A 24987-nucleotide genomic window follows, 5' to 3' on the forward strand; every position below is an offset into this window, starting at 1 on the left:
AATTCGCCGTACAGATTGCGTGCGTTGTCCCGGTTTCTGGGTTTATCCAGTTCTCTGGCTGAGTCAGCAGAGGTTATTAATGCCGCTCGAAGGCATCACAACTGTGGATTTTAAATACGTTTCATTATTCGCGTGGAATCGGTTAATGATGGACCGAGAGCCCAAACAAAGCGCTGCGCTGGTCACCATGGCAGGGTGGCTGAGCCCGTGTACAGACCCAGGGGATGATGGCAGGGTGGCTGAGCTCGTGTACAGACCCAGGGGACGATGGCAGGGTGGCTGAGCTCGTGTACAGACCCAGGGGACGATGGCAGGGTGGCTGAGCTCGTGTACAGACCCAGGGGACGATGGCAGGGTGGCTAAGCTTGTGTACAGACCCAGGGGATGATGGCAGGGTGGCTAAGCTTGTGTACAGACCCAGGGGACGATGGCAGGGTGGCTGAGCCCGTGTACAGACCCAGGGGACGATGGCAGGGTGGCTGAGCTCGTGTACAGACCCAGGGGACGATGGCAGGGTGGCTGAGCTTGTGTACAGACCCAGGGGATGATGGCAGGGTGGCTGAGCTCGTGTACAGACCCAGGGGACGATGGCAGGGTGGCTGAGCTCGTGTACAGACCCAGGGGACGATGGCAGGGTGGCTGAGCTCGTGTACAGACCCAGGGGACGATGGCAGGGTGGCTGAGCTTGTGTACAGACCCAGGGGATGATGGCAGGGTGGCTAAGCTTGTGTACAGACCCAGGGGACGATGGCAGGGTGGCTGAGCCCGTGTACAGACCCAGGGGACGATGGCAGGGTGGCTGAGCTCGTGTACAGACCCAGGGGACGATGGCAGGGTGGCTGAGCTCGTGTACAGACCCAGGGGACGATGGCAGGGTGGCTGAGCTCGTGTACAGACCCAGGGGATGATGGCAGGGTGGCTGAGCTCGTGTACAGACCCAGGGGACGATGGCAGGGTGGCTGAGCTCGTGTACAGACCCAGGGGATGATGGCAGGGTGGCTGAGCTCGTGTACAGACCCAGGGGATGATGGCAGGGTGGCTGAGCTCGTGTACAGACCCAGGGGATGATGGCAGGGTGGCTGAGCTTGTGTACAGACCCAGGGGATGATGGCAGGGTGGCTGAGCTTGTGTACGCTGAGCTTGTGTACAGACCCAGGGGATGATGGCAGGGTGGCTAAGCTTGTGTACAGACCCAGGGGATGATGGCAGGGTGGCTGAGCTCGTGTACAGACCCAGGGGATGATGGCAGGGTGGCTGAGCTCGTGTACAGACCCAGGGGATGATGGCAGGGTGGCTGAGCTTGTGTACAGACCCAGGGGACGATGGCAGGGTGGCTAAGCTCGTGTACAGACCCAGGGGATGATGGCAGGGTGGCTGAGCTTGTGTACAGACCCAGGGGATGATGGCAGGGTGGCTGAGCTTGTGTACGCTGAGCTTGTGTACAGACCAAGGGCATGATGGCAGGGTGGCTGAGCTCGTGTACAGACCCAGGGGACGATGGCAGGGTGGCTGAGCTCGTGTACAGACCCAGGGGACGATGGCAGGGTGGCTGAGCTTGTGTACAGACCCAGGGGATGATGGCAGGGTGGCTGAGCTTGTGTACAGACCCAGGGGATGATGGCAGGGTGGCTAAGCTTGTGTACAGACCCAGGGGATGATGGCAGGGTGGCTAAGCTTGTGTACAGACCCAGGGGACGATGGCAGGGTGGCTGAGCTGGTGTACAGACCCAGGGGACGATGGCAGGGTGGCTGAGCTTGTGTACAGACCCAGGGCACAATGGCAGGGTGGCTGAGCTGGTGTACAGACCCAGGGGATGATGGCAGGGTGGCTGAGCTCGTGTACAGACCCAGGGGATGATGGCAGGGTGGCTGAGCTCGTGTACAGACCCAGGGGATGATGGCAGGGTGGCTGAGCTCGTGTACAGACCCAGGGGATGATGGCAGGGTGGCTGAGCTCATGTACAGACCCAGGGGATGATGGCAGGGTGGCTAAGCTTGTGTACAGACCCAGGGCATGATGGCAGGGTGGCTGAGCTTGTGGACAGACCCAGGGGATGATGGCAGGGTGGCTGAGCTCATGTACAGACCCAGGTGACGATGGCAGGGTGGCTGAGCTCGTGTACAGACCCGGTGGATGATGGCAGGGTGGCTGAGCTTGTGTACAGACCCAGAGGATGATGGCAGGGTGGCTGAGCTTGTGTACAGACCCAGAGGATGATGGCAGGGTGGCTGAGCTTGTGTACAGACCCAGGGGACGATGGCAGGGTGGCTGAGCTTGTGTACAGACCCAGAGGAGGATGGCAGGGTGGCTAAGCTCGTGTACAGACCCGGTGGATGATGGCAGGGTGGCTGAGCTTGTGTACAGACCCAGGGGATGATGGCAGGGTGGCTGAGCTCGTGTACAGACCCAGGGGACGATGGCAGGGTAGCTGAGCTCGTGTACAGACCCAGGGTACGATGGCAGGGTGGCTGACCTTGTGTACAGACCCAGGGGATGATGGCAGGGTGGCTGAGCTTGTGTACAGACCCAGGGGATGATGGCAGGGTGGCTGAGCTTGTGTACAGACCCAGGGGATGATGGCAGGGTGGCTGAGCTTGTGTACAGACCCAGGGGACGATGGCAGGGTGGCTAAGCTCGTGTACAGACCCAGGGGATGATGGCAGGGTGGCTGAGCTTGTGTACAGACCCAGGGGATGATGGCAGGGTGGCTGAGCTTGTGTACGCTGAGCTTGTGTACAGACCCAGGGGATGATGGCAGGGTGGCTGAGCTCGTGTACAGACCCAGGGGACGATGGCAGGGTGGCTGAGCTCGTGTACAGACCCAGGGGACGATGGCAGGGTGGCTGAGCTTGTGTACAGACCCAGGGGATGATGGCAGGGTGGCTGAGCTTGTGTACAGACCCAGGGGATGATGGCAGGGTGGCTAAGCTTGTGTACAGACCCAGGGGATGATGGCAGGGTGGCTAAGCTTGTGTACAGACCCAGGGGACGATGGCAGGGTGGCTGAGCTGGTGTACAGACCCAGGGGACGATGGCAGGGTGGCTGAGCTTGTGTACAGACCCAGGGCACAATGGCAGGGTGGCTGAGCTGGTGTACAGACCCAGGGGATGATGGCAGGGTGGCTGAGCTCGTGTACAGACCCAGGGGATGATGGCAGGGTGGCTGAGCTCATGTACAGACCCAGGGGATGATGGCAGGGTGGCTGAGCTCGTGTACAGACCCAGGGGATGATGGCAGGGTGGCTGAGCTCATGTACAGACCCAGGGGATGATGGCAGGGTGGCTAAGCTTGTGTACAGACCCAGGGCATGATGGCAGGGTGGCTGAGCTTGTGGACAGACCCAGGGGATGATGGCAGGGTGGCTGAGCTCATGTACAGACCCAGGTGACGATGGCAGGGTGGCTGAGCTCGTGTACAGACCCGGTGGATGATGGCAGGGTGGCTGAGCTTGTGTACAGACCCAGAGGATGATGGCAGGGTGGCTGAGCTTGTGTACAGACCCAGAGGATGATGGCAGGGTGGCTGAGCTTGTGTACAGACCCAGGGGACGATGGCAGGGTGGCTGAGCTTGTGTACAGACCCAGAGGAGGATGGCAGGGTGGCTAAGCTCGTGTACAGACCCGGTGGATGATGGCAGGGTGGCTGAGCTTGTGTACAGACCCAGGGGATGATGGCAGGGTGGCTGAGCTCGTGTACAGACCCAGGGGACGATGGCAGGGTGGCTGAGCTCGTGTACAGACCCAGGGTACGATGGCAGGGTGGCTGAGCTTGTGTACAGACCCAGGGGATGATGGCAGGGTGGCTGAGCTTGTGTACAGACCCAGGGGATGATGGCAGGGTGGCTGAGCTTGTGTACAGACCCAGGGGATGATGGCAGGGTGGCTGAGCTCATGTACAGACCCAGGGGACGATGGCAGGGTGGCTGAGCTTGTGTACAGACCCAGCGGGGTTTCGCAGGGGATTGCTCGTAGCTTTTGAGAGTGCGGCTGGCTCCATTGCAGAACAGGAGAAGTGCTGAGCATGCTCCTGCTCCTTAGAACAACAGAGGGGGGAAATGAATGGCACTCAATCTTAGTGTTGGAGCGCAGACAAATGATTGTTTAATATAAGGCGGTGTAGCCTCCTGTAGACCTTTTTCAGGCTCCATTAATTATAGTAAACGCGCGGCGCGGCGCGTCTGCCGAGCCGGCAGCGGCCGATCCGTTCTTCGCCGCGAACACCTGCCGCCACTTTGTCATCTTTTGTTTCGTCTTCGTCCGTCCAGAGCCGCTCGCGCACAGACACAAAACCGCAGCGCGCTGACAGTCCGAGACAGAGATAAGCAATCGCTTCATTCTCTCATTTGACGTACACCCCCCCCCCCCCCCACACACACAAACCCCCCCCCCCCCCTCTCCAGTTTGCAACAGGCAAGACACCCAGACAGACAATCAGTCAAACATGTCTGGGGAAGTGCATACATCATAATAATCTCAATCCTCTGTGCTGTGTAGTAATGAAAGATAATGCACACTAACAGTCATTCACTGGAGCGGAGCTATCAATAACAGCACTGCTTTGATATAAAAATAACAGCCTTCTACTGCGGGCAGACTGGCGACCATAAAACACCCTCTCCTCTCTCTGCCTCTCTGTCTCTCTCTCTCCCTGCCTCTCTCCCTCCCTGTCTCTCTCTCTATGTCTCTCTCTCAGCCTCGCTCTCCCTCTCCTCTCTCTCCCTCCCTGACTCTCTCCCTCCCTGTCTCTCTCTCTATGTCTCTCTCTGCCTCTGTCTCTCTCTCTCCCTCCCTGTCTCTCTGTCTCTCTCTATGTCTCTCTCTCAGCCTCGCTGTCCCTCTCCTCTCTCTGCCTCTGTCTCTCTCTATGTCTCTCTCTCAGCCTTGCTCTCCCTCTCTCTCTCTGCCTCTGTCTCTCTCTCTCTCCCTCTCTCTCTCTGTCTCTCCCCCCTCTCTCTCTGCCTCTCTCCCTCTTGCTCCCTCTCCCTCTCTTTCTCTCTCTCTCTCTCTCTCTCGCTCCCTCTCCCCCTCTCTATCTCTCTCTGCCTCTGTCCCTCATTCTCTCCATTCCCCCACCCACCCTCCCTCTCCTTCTCTCTGCTCGTGTCAGATTGGGAAGTGTAATTAAAAGCACAGTATTTCACAGGCCGGGTGCAGAACACCAGCGGCTAGCTCTGCTGCCTCTGTGACCCCAGAGTGACATTGATTTGCTGCCCAGGGGTCTGAACCGGCTCGAGTCTAAGAGAGCTTTAACTTGTGTTCTGCAAAGAATAACATTCCCCTGCACTCCACTCCCTCACTGCAGATTATGGAGGAGGACAGAGAGGAGAGGAGAGAGAGAGAGTGTAAGAAGGAAGAATGGAGAGAAAGGGAAAAGAGAAGGAGCGGGGTGTGTGTGTTGGGGTCGGGGTTGGGGGCGGGGGGTGGGGGGGGGGGATGATGGGATGGGAGTTTAATTAAATGAGTTTACAAAATGAGTTTTAAAATTGCTTGTTTAGCCTATGAGCAGCTCACTTGAAAATAATCTCACTGGCTCTCGTTGGGAAAGTGCTGCATTCGTCACGCAGTTCTGTAGCTCTCACAAATGGAAAGCTCTGGGCATGGCCTCTGTCTGTCTGGGGGGGGGGCGGGCGGGCGGGGCGGGGAGGACAGTCTTCCTGTTTAAGCTGGGGAGTAGGTTTTATTCCAGTTTATGGATGCACATCAATTCATGGAAATGTCAGCTATGGGAGAAGAGCTATCAAATGTCAAAGCTTGTGGACAGACAGCCAATCTGTAGCCAGTCTCTCTTGATGGACTGCCCTCTGAATGACTTCATCCTCACCTGATTGGTTGAGGGGAGATGGAGCGGAGAGGAAGCACAGGTTTTCCTGCAGGATTTCGTGTGCTGCCTGTCCAGTCCGCCACCTGCTGCAGGGTTAGGGTGCATGATCTGGACTGGTGCTCTCCATGGTTCTGAAGTTCAGTGGGGAAACTGGATTGTTGCTCTCCAAGGCGCTAAATTTGAGTGGAAACACTGGATTGTTGCTCTCCATGGTATTGAAGTTTAGGGGGGAGGGCAGTTCTGATGGGGGGAGGGCAGTTCTGATGGGACTAAGTCTATGTCTCGTATTTTACTGTGTTAAATTGTCTGGGATGTTCCATGTTATGAATTATTGTGATGTTGGCGTTAAATGTTGGGACCCTGCTGTTTTCTTTACTATACTGTACCGCTAACAAATTCCACCAGCCTTGGCTGTGTGGTCATTAAAGAATCTGAATCTGAGTCTGAAGTCTAGGCTCTGCCTCATACTGAATCACAGACACTTAAAATTAACTTTGGGCTCTTGAGCATGGCGCTTGAAGTAAATAGTTTCAACAAATATCCTGCTGTGAAAATGGATTGTATGTAAATATCCATTGTGGAAGTCACTTAGTAGCCTCTCCTAAATGCCTGCATGTAATGCAAATGGTGACCTATTACCTTCCTTAAAATAAAATCTAATAAGTTAGTCAACAAAATAAAAACTATAAAATCGTAAGTGTGGCATGTTCCTTCTCTCAAAGCAAACTTGCATAATTAATACAGATCATACATAATATATGCAGAGCTCTTTGGGCGGAATCAGAGCTTCCTGCTGTCTCCAAAACTGAGGCAAGCCTGCGGGACCATGGACAGCGAACGCCTGATCTGTAGGGCATCCGTCCGCAGCTGAGCTTGAGAGCTAATTGACTGCTCTTTTTTGGAGAGAAAGGCATTTATGGTCATTATCACTGCATGCTGCTTCTTCACAAACCCTACACTTTGACCATTTGTGCGTGTGTGCGTCTGTGCGTGTGTGCGCGCGTCTGTGTGTGTGTGTGTGTGTGTGTGTGTTGGGGTAGAGTGTGCATGTTGGAGAGTGTGTGTGCGTGTGTGTTGGGGTATAGTGTTTGTGTGGGAGAGAGAGAGAGAGAGTGTGTGTGTATGTACTGTATGCATGTGTGTCTGTGAGAGAGAGTGTATGTGTATGTACTGTATGCATGTGTGTCTGTGAGAGAGAGAGTGTGTGTGTATGTACTGTATGCATGTGTGTCTGTGAGAGAGAGTGTGTGTGTATGTACTGTATGTATGTGTGTCTGTGAGAGAGAGAGTGTGTGTGTGTATGTACTGTATGTATGTGTGTCTGTGAGAGAGAGAGAGTGTGTGTGTATGTACTGTATGCATGTGTGTCTGTGAGAGAGAGAGTGTATGTGTGATATTATCGCAGCTCTCCTGTAGTACGGTTTAGTTTCGCATTAGCTCCAATGCTATTTTTTGTTTTCTATTTTTATAACTCAAACATCGAGAAATGCACAAAGGTTGGACTGAGCGTATTGCACCCTCAAACAACGAGGAAATCAGCTGCGCATTTGTGCCGTTTATCACCGCCTGTTGTACACGTGAGAGCCTCTTACTGATTCTAAATTTAAATCGATTATAATTAATATGAAGTTGAGGCTCGCAAGATGATTCACACTTTATTTGGGGGGTGGGGGTGGGGTGGGGGGGTGGGGGATTAATTTCATACACACACAACTAATTTTTTTTTTTTTTTTTGTCCGCCCCTCCTCCTGAAACCCTAAAATTAATATTGCGCTCCAGCGAAATTCACTCCGCATTTGCAAGAGGACCCTGCCTCTGATGTCATCCCCGGGTCCCAGAAGCAGAGGATTCTGGGAAGAACGGGGGCAGTCTGGGAGCCCGGGAGAGAGCCAATCAGGCGGCGGGGAGGCGTGCGACGCCTCGCTCATCTGCATGCCTTTGATTGCCGCTCCCCCCCCCCCTCCCCTCCCCTCCCCTCCGCCCCCCCGCCCCCTCCGCCCTGTGGAGAGGTGGCCATTATCTCACGCCCACGGTGGGGGGACGCAGCAATAAGAGTTTGGGCAACTTTCTTGTAATTAAGCGCTTCCCCGCCGCCTGGAACTGGATCCGAGGATAAGCTCTCAGCTGGGGGCTGGAGCTCCAGCCTCACAGCCAGCTATTAGCCCACAAGAATAGATGTCATCTCTTTCCTTTCCCTTTGTGTGTGTGTGTGTGTGTGTGTGTGTTTTTATTTTTGGATTCCGTTTTTTAAATTTATTTATTTATTTTTTTAAAGTGCTCTCCAGCAGCGGAGTACACAGGCACGCCACCCCGCCCACATTCTGACCTCAGACGCCGCGCTCGGCGACGCCGTGGCTGCGGAGACGCTGCAATCTAAAGGAATTAAACTCCACCGAGGTCCGCACCCCCTCCCCTGCCCCCCCCACCCCCCTGCAGACTGGCACACTTTGTCTTCTCCTGTGTTCATGCAAAGAGGATGCTGTTAGCTTGTGCTTGGACCGCCATGCTGGGGGAGGATTTATGCACTAACGTTATAGTTCCTTTCCTTTCTCTCCCTACTGTTGGAATGCTGTTGTTTTTCTGAGCCTTTACTCCTCAGTAGAGAAACTGTATTTCACTCACAGACACTGTCTCATCCTGTACCCCATCCTCTCTCTCTCGCTCTCGCTCTCTGATGCTTATAAAATACACATTTCTGGAATCCCGAGAAACTCCATTTTACATCCGTTCAAATTTATTTTTAAAATTGCGTATCTGAACCTTTGGAGTTTGATATGCAAGGCGTTTTCTGGGAGTAAAGTTCCTATGGGAGACCAGACCGGAACAAATTGTGAGGAGATTTTGCAGATGTGTGCATATGAACGTACCCATGCAATGTATAGAGAAACAATGACTGTATGTCTTTTTTAAATTTTATTAAAAAATTTTTTTTTTTTTTACTATGTGGCGAAGTAGGTCTGGACTATGAATTGGTCGTAGGAACTTTAACACGGCGGCTACTGCTGCCGCTCAGACCTTGTTGGCATTGGTAATTACAAATTCAGTACTTTCTCAAAGAAGTAAAAAAAAAAAAATAATAATAATAATTCAGTACTTTCTGTTCCAGCATCCCTGAGAAAGACCAGACCGGATGAATGCTTATTTGAAACACCTTAATGAGGGCTCTATCTCAGAGGGGGGAAACGGGTGTGAATAAATTTTTCAAAAAAAAAAAAATATTTTCAAAGCTTTTCATCTGAAAATTTTTATGTAAAAAAAAAAAAAACATGTCTGCATTGAAATTTCCCTGTGCCACATCGGTAAGTATTGTGAAGAATACCCATAAGCTGTGCTTTCCACTGCAGCGACACTATTTAAACACGTATTTTGTGCCTGTTCATTTTTACAATTACTCGCGGTAAATAACCCTCTAGCCCAACAAATTGCACAGGTGCCTTTTTTTCCCAAACACTCGCTGTAATTTGCAGCAATCTTCTAAAATCCCCCCTAAGGCCTTCAGTTAGCGTGACCACGAGGTTCCTCATCCACCAGGGGGAGTGAACCGAAGCCAATTCCATATTTATATTGCTTTCATTACAGCGTTTCCACCAACTACAGTAATGATCATGCTCAAAATACTACTACTATGACTACTAATACTACTACTACTACTACGACTACTAATACTACTACTACTACTACAATGATACTACTAAATAATGCTCTTATACTATGAGACACAATTATAATAATTTAAAATATCTGTTTTTAAATAAAAGTTAAGGTAGAATTATTGTTAAACAAAACTGAGGATTAGACAAATTATTTAATTGCTAGCCAGCTTTTCCAAGTCCAAGAGCAAATTTGGGAATGGTGGGGGGGGGGGGGTCGGGGTCTTTAATCTGTCATGCTGGGTCTGGGAACGAGCTCATAAATGATGCTGGTGTTAATGATAACAAATGCGCCGAGGACAGAACTATCAGAATTAGTCACAAGCTCGTCCCCTGTATCGGCGTTTGCACAATCCACATTTTAACCCATTTCCATATACTGAGCTATCCTCCTTTATCATAGCCAATAAGACACAGAGACCAACACCTGAAACAGAGACTGGCGTTAATTACGGTTGCTCAGCCACAGCCTGCCTGAACAGGCTGTGGCAGGCTATGGGGCGATATAGCTCAGGAGGTAAGACCGATTGTCTGGCAGTCGGAGGGTTGCCGGTTCAAACCCCGCCCTGGGCATGTCGAAGTGTCCTTGAGCAAGACACCTAACCACTAACTGCTCTGGCGAATGAGAGGCATCAATTGTAAAGCGCTTTGGATAAAAGCGCTATATAAATGCAGTCCATTTACCATTTGAACACACCTACCTACCACAGAGCTGAGCTCTCTGACGGGCTTAGGCCATGCCCCTTCATGAATATTCATACTGCTCTGTCCAATCGGAAAGCACTTTTTTGAAACGCGAGCCTTGGCAGTGGCGGAAGCTTGTGTGCTGAGAGCACAGAGCGGCGCCCCCTGGGGGTCTCTTGCAGATTGGCGACGTGAACCGCGAAGCCGCTGTGATTACGCAGATCTCCTGTGCTTGGAACCAGCGCAGCCTCCTCCTCCCCCTCCCCCTCCCCCCCCCCCCTCCTCCTCCTCCTCCTCCGCTGCCCGACGGAGCTGGGCTTTAATGTGCTTCCACCTGGAGGGAGGAGAGCGGTCTGTCGCCGCTGACCCCCCCCCCCCCGGCCCAGCTGCGACGGGGGCGAAATGAATGAAACGGGCCACAGGGGGCGCCGAGAGAATTACGCTCCAGCTGAAAAGCTCGAGCACGGCCCCTTTGATTCCCGTCTGAAGGAATCGAGAATAGAATTCTTAAATGAATAACCGCCCCCCCCCCTTCCCTCTCACCACCCTCCTCCTCCACCGCCGGTGCCTGAGGAATTGAGAAAGCTCTTTTTAAAATAAAGCACCTGACCCTGGTCTGGTCCTGGGGCTTCAGAAGACACCTGCGCCCCTCATGGGGGACTGACTGCCCCCCCTCTTTAACTCCAGGGCAGCGCCCCCTGACAGCAAGGTGACTCGGGGGCCCGTCCTGCCCACCTGGATACCTGCTGACTCACCTGAGCGTATCACAAACGCAGGCGTGTAGAGGTGACACGCCAGCTCTTCCTCATCGGTGGGATAATCAACTCCAGGTGGGGGTCGGATCCCTGTGTGCGTCATGCGTTGCGCAGGCTACCCAACAGGACAGAGACTTGGCACCTGTGCAAAATCTTGGCACCTGTGCCCAGACTTTACGGTATCTATGTTTTATGATTAAATCAATGTGAGAGTGAATTCAGAGTGAATTATTACAAACGTTCATTCGCTTATTTCACACGCATGTGGATAAAAGCAACTAGACCCGAATAAAACTGACATTGCTGAATGTAAAAAAATAAAAAATAAAAAAACACAACTTACTCCCCAGAAGACAATTATTTGTAAACTTTGCAACATTTGTTCTTACGGAAACGAAACGACCTGTGTAATCGTTAACATTTATTGTGTAAGTTTAACCGCTGCATTCTTGAGTAATAGCCAGATTTTGCATAAAACACATAGCGGCAACTTGAGTGATTACCCTAATGCGTTTCATGAATAGCTTCATAAATTATGTCACAGCAGGGATGCAATTCACATAGGAATAATGCATACTTGTGCTCACGGAAACTGGGGGGGTGATGCCATTAAAAAGCCCTTCTCTGATTGGCTGTATCCCCCCCCCATCACTTAAAGCCTTTCTCTGATTGGCTGTACCCCCCCCCCCCCCCCATCACTTAAAGGGGCTCAGGAATGCCCATCCATATGCTTTATGAAACTGAATTAATGATGGGAGCATGTGGCTCAGTTTGGCTCGTAGTGGGTGGAGTTATATGATGTGTATTACTGGCTTACATGAACCAATGAGAATCCTTCGGCCAGGATACGGTTCTTTAGTTAAAACAAAAGTCCACTGTTTTGGGATCCTGTAAATAATAAGCACATAAATGCGTAAATTGATTAATGATAAGATTACTTCAGCATGAGTTTGTGCCCGAGTAGTTAAAGGCATGTTGGAGGGGAAACGGTCATAATTCTCTCACTTGGGTTTGACATGCTGGACTGTCTGTGGAAATAAAAGATCTTGCTGCGTATTCTCAGAATGCCTTGTTTGTAGCCTTTCAGATGTACCTACGGTATGATTAGAGGGGTAGAAGAAAAGGGGGTTTCCCCAAAAAAAAGTTAATTTGTACAAGAACTTTTATACCTGGACAGTTCTTCCTCAGGTTTAGCTCCACCTGAGCTACACCTGACAAAGCTCCAAAACAGTGTGAGCATCTCTTTTATTAAGCAGTCTGTTCTACATCCCCAGGACCTGGGAAATTACTGGACATATATGCACAACGATCTCTTACCTAGCCATGGCTATTCTCCTGTCTGCCAGTTCCATGGAGTGTGTAGAATGTGAAACTATGTCTCATGGCAAGCATCAAACTTTTAAAAATCTCTATAAATTTGGCACCCAGCACGGGGGATGTTTCTTGAAATGCTTCGCAAAAAATGGAAGAGAGAAAGTGCCGTTTGATCTTGTTTTGAGCAAATTACAGAAAACAATGAAGGCAAATGTAAACATTACATTACATTACATTACAGGCATTTAGCAGACGCTCTTATCCAGAGCGACTTACACAACTTTTACACTTTGCGATACTGAGCTAATACTCCAACGGCACTGAAACGGTGCATGTGAGATATAAACGTTAAAAAATAAAAATATTAAACCCTCAACAGTGACTGTGAGTGACAGGTCCTACAGCAACCATGTTATCAGCTTGAGCCCGACCGCATGCGTCTAATTCTCAGCGAACATCAGTGAGAGCTTTCACTTTGAAAAGGTGCAACCAAACTAGGCAAGAAAATGGGCCCAGTCCAGTCGTCCAAATGAATAGCACAGATGTGCAGCCAGTCTCTTTCTACTACCTGTCATATGGTGCTTTTCCACGATTTTCACGCTTATATAGGCCCCACAGTATCTGCTCTTGAAGTCCTCTCTGTGGCCGCTTTTGCAAGTTTGTATTTAAAAGCACATCTTGGCTATAGTTTGGGTACTGGGTTGTTTTAAATTGAAATGAGGAAACTGAGGAATAAAATCCCCCTTCCCCCCAAACCTTGTTGTTTAAACACTTTTTTTTTTGCACCATGTGACCATTCCCCCCCCCCATCCCTAGCCAGAAGATGCCATGAAGGAAAAAAAAAGGGGACATGACACACACAAAAAGACAAGTTCGCTGAGTTTAACATAAGATTCTCTTAATACCTGTTATAAGTAGTAAAGCTCACAGGCTGTGAGACAAAGACCTGCGGTTTAGCATAAATGCTGCTGAGATGCGCAAGCAGAGGGAACCAGATGGCCCGGGAACAACGTCCACGCCTTCGGCATTCCCACGGTTACTACCAGTCTGCTTCAGGGGGAGAAGAGATCGCATCACTGCGCATCGATCCAGAGCGATGTTCTCCTCGTAAATCCCGAGCAATGTTCTCCATATCGCTCCAGAGTGATGTTGTCCACATCAGTCTACAGTGATGTTCTCTACATCAATCCAGAGTGATGTTCTCTACATCAATCCAGAGTGATGTTCTCTACATCAATCCAGAGTGATGTTCTCTACATCAATCCAGAGTGATGTTCTCTACATCAATCCAGAGTGATGTTCTCTACATCAATCCAGAGTGATGTTCTCTACATCAATCCAGAGTGATGTTCTCTACATCAATCCAGAGTGATGTTCTCTACATCAATCCACAGTGATGTTCTCTACATCAATCCACAGTGATGTTCTCTACATCAATCCACAGTGATGTTCTCTACATCAATCCACAGTGATGTTCTCTACATCAATCCACAGTGATGTTGTCCACATCAATCCACATTGATGTTCTCCACATCAGTCGAGAGTGATGTTCTACTCATCAATCCAGAGTCATGTTCTTCACAACCAAACTTAGAAATGGACGTACTTCCTCTTCCCATTACTAGGGTCACGTCTCAAACAGCCTCCTAACTAGCATGTCCTCAAAATAGGCAATATCTGCTAAATCTCCTCCATACTGTTTTCCAACGGTGCTGTGGAAGTGTTGTAAGACATCCCGCCCTTCTAGTAAGAAGGCCCTGCCACTACTTCTCTGATTTATGGGACCTCCGACATAGTTCTGTGGGACCTCCTAAAAAGAATGGTTCACTTAGTGAGACGTGTACTCCTGAATCCACTCAGTGAAACCCTGGGAATTGGTATATCATCTTGGGATTTTAAGTGCACTAATTTTCGCCTGGTTAACTTTCTCATCAAGTGTACTCATCCTATATACTCAAGGGAAGGAAAAGTAAACTGTTTCAAAATCTGTCACGGCCTAGATTTGTAACAGGCGGATCTGATTGGTGTAGCCAGGCCCCACACACCTGATTGCGATGTCACCAGTCACAAATTAGAATTAGGTGCGTGGAAAGGTTCTGGCAGAGCGAAAGGCAGCGGTCTAGGCCGGAGGCTGTAATTCAGCCCGGCTTTAAAGATGGTATCTCCAGATATAACTCCGCTCTGCTTCTCTGCGTCGCCGCCCGCACTGTCACCTTGCTCCATGGTTACGCTGCGAGTTCACCTGGCCGTGAAGCAGGTACGCTCAAGCAGAATCATTAGGGCCGTGCGCTTTTACTTGTGCGCTTTAATTTAACTTTGCTCCTCAGCCATGTTTCTTCGCATTAATTACCGCTATTTTCTTTCTGATGACATTGGTGTTATTGTTCCCCCAAGTGCATCTCTTTAATTGAATGATTTAATCACAAGTTGCTCCAGATAACAGCATCTGCCGTTAATGATTTAATAGCAAGTTGCTCCAGTTAAGTGTCTGCCTTAATATGAATGATTTTGATGATGAATATTATTATGATTGAGCAATAATAAAGCAATACCGGTGTCAATCTATGCCGGTAAACAGCACTGTATCATTGAGAGCAGGCCCACGTCTGTGTCACTGTTAGAACGGAGATCTCTAACTTTCCCATTAAGGTGTTAATGAGAGAGGCACTAAGCTGTGAAGCTCATATGTAGGCTGTCTGATGTAAGCATGGCTTCAGATTGTGTGTTCAGTGGAAGGCTTTTTTTTGTGCAAAGTGCTTCGGGTTCAGTCGCAAGTGTGCAAATGGCGCTAATGCAGTTGTGCTAACACAGGGGCACTAATGCAGTGGGGCTAATGCAGGGGTGCTAACACAGGGGCACTAATGCAGTGGGGCTAATGCAGGGGTGCTAACACAGGGGCACTAATGCAGTGGGGCTAATGCAGGGGTGCTAACACAGGGGCACTAATGCAGTGGCGCTAATGCAGTGGGGCTAGCGGAGTGGCGCTAATGCAGTGGGGCTAGCGGAGTGGCGCTAATGCAGTGGGGCTAGCGGAGTGGCGCTAATGCAGTAGGGCTAGCGGAGTGGCGCTAATGCAGTAGGGCTAGCGGAGTGGAGCTAATGCAGTAGGGCTAGCGGAGTGGCGCTAATGCAGTGGGGCTAGCGGAGTGGAGCTAATGCAGTAGGGCTAGCGGAGTGTCGCTAATGCAGTAGGGCTAGCGGAGTGGCGCTATCGCAGTGGGGCTAGCGGAGTGGTGCTAATGCAGTGGGGCTAGCGGAGTGGAGCTAATGCAGTGGGGCTAGCGGAGTGTCGCTAATGCAGTAGGGCTAGCGGAGTGTCGCTATCGCAGTGGGGCTAGCGGAGTGTCGCTATCGCAGTGGGGCTAGCGGAGTGTCGCTATCGCAGTGGGGCTAGCGGAGTGTCGCTATCGCAGTGGGGCTAGCGGAGTGTCGCTATCGCAGTGGGGCTAGCGGAGTGTCGCTATCGCAGTGTGGCTAGCGGAGTGTCGCTATCGCAGTGGGGCTAGCGGAGTGTCGCTATCGCAGTGTGGCTAGCGGAGTGTCGCTATCGCAGTGGGGCTAGCGGAGTGTCGCTATCGCAGTGGGGCTAGCGGAGTGTCGCTATCGCAGTGGGGCTAGCGGAGTGTCGCTATCGCAGTAGGGCTAGCGGAGTGTCGCTATCGCAGTAGGGCTAGCGGAGTGTCGCTAATGCAGTAGGGCTAGCGGAGTGTCGCTATCGCAGTGGGGCTAGCGGAGTGGGGCTAGCGGAGTGGCGCTAATGCAGTAGGGCTAGCGGAGTGGCGCTGATGCAGTGGGGCTAGCGGAGTGGAGCTAATGCAGTAGGGCTAGCGGAGTGTCGCTAATGCAGTAGGGCTAGCGGAGTGTCGCTATCGCAGTGGGGCTAGGGGAGTGTCGCTATCGCAGTGGGGCTAGCGGAGTGGCGCTAATGCAGTAGGGCTAGCGGAGTGGAGCTAATGCAGTAGGGCTAGCGGAGTGTCGCTATCGCAGTGGGGCTAGCGGAGTGTCGCTATCGCAGTGTGGCTAGCGGAGTGTCGCTATCGCAGTGGGGCTAGCGGAGTGTCGCTATCGCAGTGGGGCTAGCGGAGTGGGGCTAGCGGAGTGGCGCTAATGCAGTAGGGCTAGCGGAGTGTCCCTAATGCAGTAGGGCTAGCGGAGTGGCGCTGATGCAGTGGGGCTAGCGGAGTGGAGCTAATGCAGTAGGGCTAGCGGAGTGTCGCTAATGCAGTAGGGCTAGCGGAGTGGCGCTATCGCAGTGGGGCTAGCGGAGTGGCGCTGATGCAGTGGGGCTAGCGGAGTGGAGCTAATGCAGTAGGGCTAGCGGAGTGTCGCTAATGCAGTAGGGCTAGCGGAGTGGCGCTAATGCAGTAGGGCTAGCGGAGTGGCGCTAGTGCAGTAGGGCTAGCGGAGTGTCGCTATCGCAGTGGGGCTAGCGGAGTGTCGCTATCGCAGTGGGGCTAGCGGAGTGGCGCTGATGCAGTAGTGCTAACGGAGTGGGGCTAAGAGAGTGCTGCTAATGCAGTTTTATATCCCTGTCTCCTGCTGCCGCTCCCAGTGCAGTGCTGGTCCCAGGCCTGTCGGTGAGAGCCTGATTCCACCACCGGTGTTCTCCGCGCCAGGTTTCCGTCCGCGACGGCAGCTTTTCTGCCCACTTTCACCGGACACAAGTCCAGCTTTCAGGCAGCGTCCAGCAGCTTACTCAGTGTGAAATGGCTGCCTACGCTATGCTACGCTACGCTATGCTACTCGCACGCAACTCAACTGCTTTTGCCTCTTTGCTTGTTTTTTTTTTTTTTTTTTTTTTTTTTTTTGCACTGCACACCTTGTGCGCCAGCTGACGAATAATTTTGAAAGGGACACAAAAGCCGTGGGAGTTGGATGCAATTTATTTTATTTTTTATGTTTTATTTTTTGGCCGTAATTGCGCTTTTGTAAATTGGTATTGTAGCTTTGGGTGTTCTCAAAAGTTCGGCCTGAACTTTTTCCAGTGTTTCTTGCGTAAGAGTTTTCCCCCCCACAAATATCAATATTTGCGAATGCCATTACAGCTTGAGCTAATATTTTAATTGCTTCTTGGGAACAGGGGGGCTGGGGGGTTGGGCAAACCAGATTGCATTGATATCCCAGAGGCCTTTGCTTAATGAGATATTCTGCCTCTCCTTTACGCTGCGGGCCCTGGCCCACATGTCATCTATAGGATATTGTTGTTGGCGGACATTTTGAGTTTCGTCAGTGCGGAATATAAAGTTTAATGAAGTCCAAAGGTCGGTGCTTGCGTGGCGTTCTCCCCAGGGTGTCGTATCTAGGCCTCTCTCCTTCTTAAGGGTAAATTCGCCGCTGCTTTCAAAAATAGTACTGCGTCTACGTTACGGTGCTGCCTGCCAAGGTCTCAGCCCTCTCAGGTACAGCATATGGTAGGGTATTTGATCCAAACCGCGTTTTTAAAAACCGTCCTCCTTAAAAAAATGCAGTACTGCGGGAGAAACTTTCGTAAGAATGAGCAACTTGTGTCCCAAACTCTGAATTATAACCCTACTGGGGCCTTGGTGGTTTGTGACACCTCTTAGGCCCGAAACATACCTTGCGTATGTACAATATGCACGTGAACAATAGTTTGGGAACCAAGTGCACAGACTACCTTTTACTAACTATCCATCCATCCATCCATTATCTATAGCTGCTTATCCTGGTCAGGGTTGTAGGGGGGTGCTGGAGCCTATCCCAGCATGCATTTGGCAAGAGGCAGGAATACACCCTGGACAGGCTGCCAATCTATAGCAGGGCACACACACACCATTCACTCACACACTCATACCTATGGGCCATTTAGAGTCTCCAGTTGAACTACCTACACGTCTTTGGACTGTGGGAGGAAACAAAAGTACCCAGAGGAAACCCACGCGGACACAGCGAGAACATGCAAACTCCACACAGTTTCGAACCCAGGACCACCTTGCTGTGAGGAAACAGTGCTACCCACCGCACCACCGTGTCGCCCTCTTACCAACCAACTTGTTCGAACTTGTTTTGGAACTGAGCACCAAAAGTGCTACAAATGTTAGCTTGTAGCTGTGTGTTATTTCACATTATTTAGAAGGTTCTTACCAACCGTAAGAGCTACGATGAGACATTTTCAGTTTGGTGTTTGTGCGGAGGGCAGGCCTGACTCCTGGATGTGTGTGCTGTTCTCGGACTTACTCAATAATCAGGCCCCTTGCATTCCTATGGAAATAAGGTGACAAAGTCAATACTGACCATTCTTTCGATGGGCTGTTGTGTGAGTCACTTTTGGGTGATTCTTCCTGACACCTGGATACATTAGACTCCAGGCAGCAGCATATCAGCATTTATAAATGGCCCATACATTATTCATGGCATTATGCTTCCTTTTAAAAAAAGACATTGTTGATGGTTACTTGACATTAATAAATGTGTTAAGGAGGCAGCCAGGTGGCCAAATTGAGACACCTCGTAAAAGGATACAATATGCACTGCTGACAACTACGATTGTCCGTTGTGGTAAAGACCATATAACAGTGTTCAAGCTGATTTTTGATTAGAAATCCATTGTTTGCTGCAGTCCTTTTCAGAAATAGCCCTCCTAATTCTCCATTTAAAAAAAAAAAAAAAAAAAAAAAAAAAAAAAAAAAAAAAAAACAGTAGAATAACAAGAAGAGAACTGGAGGGGAAACGCTCCAAAAAGTAAAGAAATGACAAAACAAAAATGTGCTATTTTGTGCTTTCCCACTTTACTTTAAAGAATGAAGCCAACCTATAAATGGCTACCATTTTAGCTGCAGTGTTTTTCAAGGGGTGGAGCTTCATTGTTGCCCTGGTGACAGAAAGAATGGCAGGCAGCCAAAGCAAACATGTTAACTACGTTTGCAGTAGCTAGTTGTTGAGACGGGATGTACTCTCACACATCTTTTCTTATTTTATTTTAATTGCATTATGCATCTTGTGTACGCAGTTTACTCTGGAATGAAGTGAAAAACATGATCTGTATAATGCGATGTGTTTGATTCTGTGTGTGTTACTTGTGTTAATGACTACTTGTTATCTGCCATTGAAAATGGTGTGAATGTGTGGTGAGTGTGTATGAGTGTATGAGTGTGTGTGTGTGTGTGTGTGTGTGTGTGTGTGTGTGCATGTGTGTGTGTGTGTATGAGTGTGAGCGTGAATGTGTGTGTGTGTGAATGTGTGTGTGTGTGCACGTGTTGGCGTGAATGTGTGTGTGTGTGTGTGGGTGCACGTGTAAGCACGTGTGTGTGTGTATGAGTGTGAGCGTGAATTTGTGTGTGTGCACGTGTTGGCGTGAATGTGTATGTGTGTGTGTGGGTGCACGTGTAAGCACGTGTGTGTGTGTATGAGTGTGAGCGTGAATGTGTGTGTGTGTGTGTGTGTGTGCACGTGTTGGCGTGAATGTTGTGTGTGTATGTCTGAAAGGAGGCTCAGCTGCATGTCCCATCAGGTGTAATTATCCTCTTCTTTCAAGTTATACATCGCTGAATTTACGGACGTGCAGGAGAGCTCTGCTCAAAGTATGTTTTTGGGGCTGGAGTACCCCTCGCTCCACCCACTGATGGGGGCAGTTGTAGCCCATCAGGGGCTGCAGAGGCTCCCCTGTGGGCCTGCACCGTCTTCATCTCGGGGGAACGTCCATCTTCAAAGAGCTCAGCCATGATCCTGTTAATCAGAGAGCGATGGGGGAGATGGGGTCAGATAAGGAGCCTGGCCCGTAGGTCCCTGCAGTCAGCTCTGTAGCCCTGTAGCCCTGTAGCCCTGTAGGTCCCTTCAGTCAGCTCTCTAGCCCTGTAGGTCTGTAGGTCCCTGCAGTCAGCTCTGTAGCCCTGTAGGTCCCTGCAGTCAGCCCTGTATTCCTGTAGCCCCGTAGCCCCGTACCTCTGTAGCTCTGTAGTCCTGTAGGTCTCTACATTCAGCTCTGTAGCCCTGTAGCCCCATAGCCCTGTAGGTCTCTACAGTCAGCTCTGTAGCTCTGTAGCCCTGTATTCCTGTAGGTCTGTGCAGTCAGCTCTGTAGCCCTGTAGCCCCATAGCCCTGTAGGTCTCTACAGTCAGCTCTGTAGCTCTGTAGCCCTGTATTCCTGTAGGTCTGTGCAGTCAGCTCTGTAGCCCTGTAGCTCTGTAGCTCTGTAGCCCCGTAGGTCTCTACATTCAGCTCTGTAGCCCCATAGCCCTGTAGGTCTCTACATTCAGCTCTGTAGCCCCATAGCCCTGTAGGTCTCTACAGTCAGCTCTGTAGCCCTGTATTCCTGCAGGTCTGTGCAGTCAGCTCTGTAGCTCTGTAGGTCTCTACATTCAGCTCTGTAGCCCTGTAGGTCTGTGCAGTCAGCTCTGTAGCCCTGTAGTCCTGCAGGTCTGTGCAGTCAGCTCTGTAGCTCTGTAGGTCTCTACATTCAGCTCTGTAGCCCTGTAGGTCTGTGCAGTCAGCTCTGTAGCCCTGTAGTCCTGTAGGTCTTTGCAGTACTCGATCTGTCCTCCAGGGGCGCCCCTGGAATTAAGGAGGCCTGCCATTATGAACCCCTTATTAACAATTTGAGGACCTCCAGTGATGGGTAACCAAATGGCTAATGAGTAATCCTGGTGGCGAAAAAAATATTCCTGGTCTTAACTGAATGTCATCACTGTTATATTGATTTAATGTCTCGTTACTGTTGTTTTATGGTACACACTTTTATGAGAGAGAGAAAGAGAGAAGTATAAAATGGGGCAAATGTAAAATGGCTCTAAAGTAAAATGTGTGTCATATTTGAGTTTCACTGGCATATTTCTGTTCAGAAAATGAATGAGGCCCTGCTGCACATGGAATGATCTGTTTTCTATATTTCTAAATTAGACTTCTATGAGCAGATAATATGCATTTCGGAGATCGATCAAGCTTAAAGATTTATGTTCCGTGCCGCAGTAATGCTTTGTAGAAAACATAACATAAACCACTCCAAAACCTTTGTTTAACAAAATCGAGAATTTCTGATGGTTACTCTCCCTGACTCCTGGTGTATTAATGCACAATCAAAAAATTCCTCCTTCTGAATGAAAATGAAAACTTTTTATTAAATTTTAATTGAGCCAGTCAGGGTGGGTTTGGGAATTGTGAATTATGTGTTTAACTACATCTTATACAGTATGTGACATGGGCAGTCATTTATTTGATTTGTGATAATTTCTGGAATTATTTTATTTATTTTATTTCACTCTTTTGTTCGCCCCAGGTCTTTACTCGAAAATACACAACACACAACGCTTCTAAAATGGCTCGTGTGATGCCTTACTTGCCAAAACAAATCTTTATAAAGATGATGATTCAACACAGTGAAGTCCATAGTGGGAGAATTACCATGAGTTACATCACAACAGCGCAACAGGCAATGCAGAATTGAGTTTCCCTGTGTGTATGTGTATATATATATATACACACACACACGCACACAAATATACAATATGTATGTATAAAGCCTGTACGGAGGCATTATTTTCGCAGAACTGCAGGGTGTTGTATTTTTAGTGCCGGTCGGCGTTCCTCACATTGGGATGTAGTGCAACGCTGTTGTTTCATGCTGACACAGAGCCAGCTCAAGGAAAAATCTCAGCTGATGCAGAAAATTCATCTTGCAGAACCCACATATGCTACATGGACGGGACTCATAAATAGGTTATCGTGCGTATGTGTGTGTGTAAGAGAGTGTGTGTGTGTGTGTGTGTGTAAGAGAGTGTGCGTATGTGTGTGTGTAAGAGAGTGTGTGTGTGCATGTACGTGCGTGCTCTCACGGCTTATCCTTGTACTCTTTATAAGTTTTTTGTCTGCATGTGTGCATTCATGTGTCCATGTGTATTCACATGTACATGAATACATTTTTATCTCAGAATAAATGCTGATTTTTTAAAAAATCCTTTCTTCTCCCAAAGGCTCAGTGGGGTTCTGTTCAGCACAAATTTCAGATTTTGGTTCAGTCCTGAGACACTAAAAAAATCAATTTTTCAATACCTCTCGCAAAAACAGAAGAGCAAAGTGAATGAAGAATACGCGCAGCATTAGAGACTCTTTAGTTCCCTGCACACCCACATTGTTTCTGACTCTTTTCCAGGCATGAAACAGGAGCTGACCTACATCTCACAATTACGTCTTTTAATATTCCTTTTCGTTTTTCAGAACAAAGAGATTTTTCGTCTGCAGAATGTTATTTTTCCACATTAGCTCTGTACCGCGATTCAGTCCCTAGTGTTCAGTGTTAGCGTTCCCGGTGCAGTCCCTGGTGTTCAGCGTTCCCGGTGCAGTCCCTGGTGTTCAGCGTTCCCGGTGCAGTCCCTGGTGTTTAGTGTTCCCGGTGCAGTCCCTGGTGTTCAGCGTTCCCGGTGCAGTCCCTGGTGTTCAGCGTTCCCTGGTGTTCAGCATTCCCGGTGCAGTCCCTGGTGTTCAGTGATCCCGGTGCAGTCCCTGGTGTTCAGCGTTCCCGGTGCAGTCCCTGGTGTTCAGCGTTCCCTGGTGTTCAGCATTCCCGATGCAGTCCCTGGTGTTCAGCGTTCCCGGTGCAGTCCCTGGTGTTCAGCGTTAGTGTTCCCGGTGCAGTCCCTGGTGTTCAGCGTTCCCGGTGCAGTCCCTGGTGTTCAGCGTTAGTGTTCCTGGTGCAGTCCCTGGTGTTCAGTGTTCCCGATGCAGTCCCTGGCGTTCAGCGTTCCTGATGCAGTCCCTGGCGTTCAGCGTTCCTGATGCAGTCCCTGGTGTTCAGCGTTCCCGGTGCAATCCTGGTGTTCAGTGTTAGTGTTCCTGGTGCAGTCCCTGGTGTTCAGCGTGCCCGGTGCAGTCCCTGGTGTTCAGCGTTCCCGATGCAGTCCCTGGTGTTCAGCGTTCCTGATGCAGTCCCTGGTGTTCAGCATTCCCGGTAGCGTTCATCTTGGAATCCTTTGCCTCATTGCTCTAGAACTTGCAAAGTGAAGAGGAAGAGAAAGAGGGCCCACTCCAAACTAAAACCCCTCCACTGTGTGCTACACATTTCATTCAAAATACCCCTTGGGTACAATCTATTACTGTAATTCATTTTTTTTACGCATTGCAAGAGGACCAGGGCAAACGGACAAGTGGATCCACTCCCTGATATAATTGTAGCAATATTATTAATGACAGCAACAATGACATTTATTAACACAAACAACCGTCATTGTAATATCACTATTAATAATAATAATAATAATAATAATAATAATAATATTAATAATCACTCCCCAGGGAAGGGCTTTCTCTCAGAGCGCAACAAGTTCCCATGATGCTCGATCAGTGTTTCGTTGCATCGGTGGTTTGTGCTGATGCCTTTCAACTTGCCGATGCCTTTCAACTTTTAACGACGTGGCAGCGTAGCATGAGACAACCTTTGCTTGCAAGCAGAGAAGTCCAGGCAGTAATTATTTTAATGTTAATTAACAAGGACCACCGAGTGAATGCGGTGGAAGAGACTCAGCCCTGGAAGGTGGAAGTCCAGGTGAAATTAACGCCAGGTTTCCAGCGTCAGAAATGCAAGACCAACGAAGTGAAACTGAAATTCAGTGCCGTGGATGCGTGTTTGAATCAGAACCAAAATATTAATGTTAAACACAAGGTGGTGTGTCGCAAGTCATATGTCACCATGGATACCAGGCACTGCATGCACGTGTGCAACTTTGAGTCATTTATTATTTTAAAAAGATTTTTCAACTTGACATCAGGTTTGAAGCCAAATAATTATTATATTTAAATTTTGTATGGAAAAAAAAGAAGAAAAAGCTAATGCCACACTGCAAAATTATCAGTTTTCTCTTAATTAACATCAGTTAATTGAGTCTCACACACCGACAAAACAAGTGAGAACATTTTGGTCTGTCTGACCTTCATCAGTCCTGGAAAGTACGAGCCTCTTCGGTCAATGTGTGCGGTACTTTTGCTTGGCAAGTGCCCAACTCCATACGGAGGGACTATAGGTTATGAATATAATTTGCGGTTAAATGGGGCTTACACAAAATGTCTTCCTTTTTCTCCTTTTTGAAGACGTTAACCTTCCCAGGGAAGCTGCTCGAGTCCCAACGACGATGAGGAGGAGGAGGAGGAGGAGGAGGAGATAAGATAACAGGTGAAAGCTCGGATGTGCAGAATTCCCAACTTGTTCAACTTTTCACACGGTTTTCAAGATTATGGAAACAAATAGTCTACCTGCCAGCTCTCCGTATATCTTCATGAACGGATCGCCCGTTTAGAGCGCTTTACCTAGTGGGAGCCTCCTTCAGCGACTTGCATGATTAAGACTGCTATTTCAAGCTCCAGTGCTCAGTGTGTCAATAACAGACTCTGTGATCCCAAAACAGCAATTACACCTAAATTAAAAAGATAATAAGGATATTAGGACTGTTTTTTTTTTCTCAAGGAAGCAAGAGAAATGAAAGCTTTATGCTCTTTGCCGTTTAATAAAAATTCCCAACTGTTTTGCGATTAATATTTAATCTGAACATGCTAATGGTTGGTTTGAGCTGCAAGTCTTAATAAGCTACGATTCATTGATTATGAAATGTTTAACTTTTGTGAACTCAATGAATGGGTCCATTAGTGTTTACTAATGTGAATCTTCTAAAGTGATATTGTCTAAAGAGAGCATTGTGGCTGTTGACTGGGAAATGGGTGAATGAGAATAGTTAAGTAACACAATTAGTTAACTGCCAGCTGAGTACTAGTGAACAATTGGCAGAGAGTTTGATGAACTGTCACGTTTACTTGATCACGCTT

At 49.2% G+C, this 24987-nt stretch overlaps 1 long non-coding RNA gene across 1 annotated transcript; it reads right to left on the bottom strand.

Moving 5' to 3' along the window:
* Window positions 1-22993: 22993 nt before the first annotated feature.
* On the bottom strand, window positions 22994-24728 carry LOC118213899. Its single transcript, XR_004762542.1, has 3 exons — window positions 24421-24728; window positions 24227-24279; window positions 22994-23163 (listed from the first exon to the last, which is right to left on the bottom strand). It is a non-coding gene; the product is annotated as an uncharacterized LOC118213899 (long non-coding RNA).
* Between the last annotated feature and the right edge of the window lie 259 nt (window positions 24729-24987).

The sequence above is a fragment of the Anguilla anguilla genome, chromosome 15 (genome assembly GCF_013347855.1).
Source record: "Anguilla anguilla isolate fAngAng1 chromosome 15, fAngAng1.pri, whole genome shotgun sequence".
In the NCBI taxonomy this organism is placed as follows: Eukaryota; Metazoa; Chordata; class Actinopteri; order Anguilliformes; family Anguillidae; genus Anguilla; species Anguilla anguilla.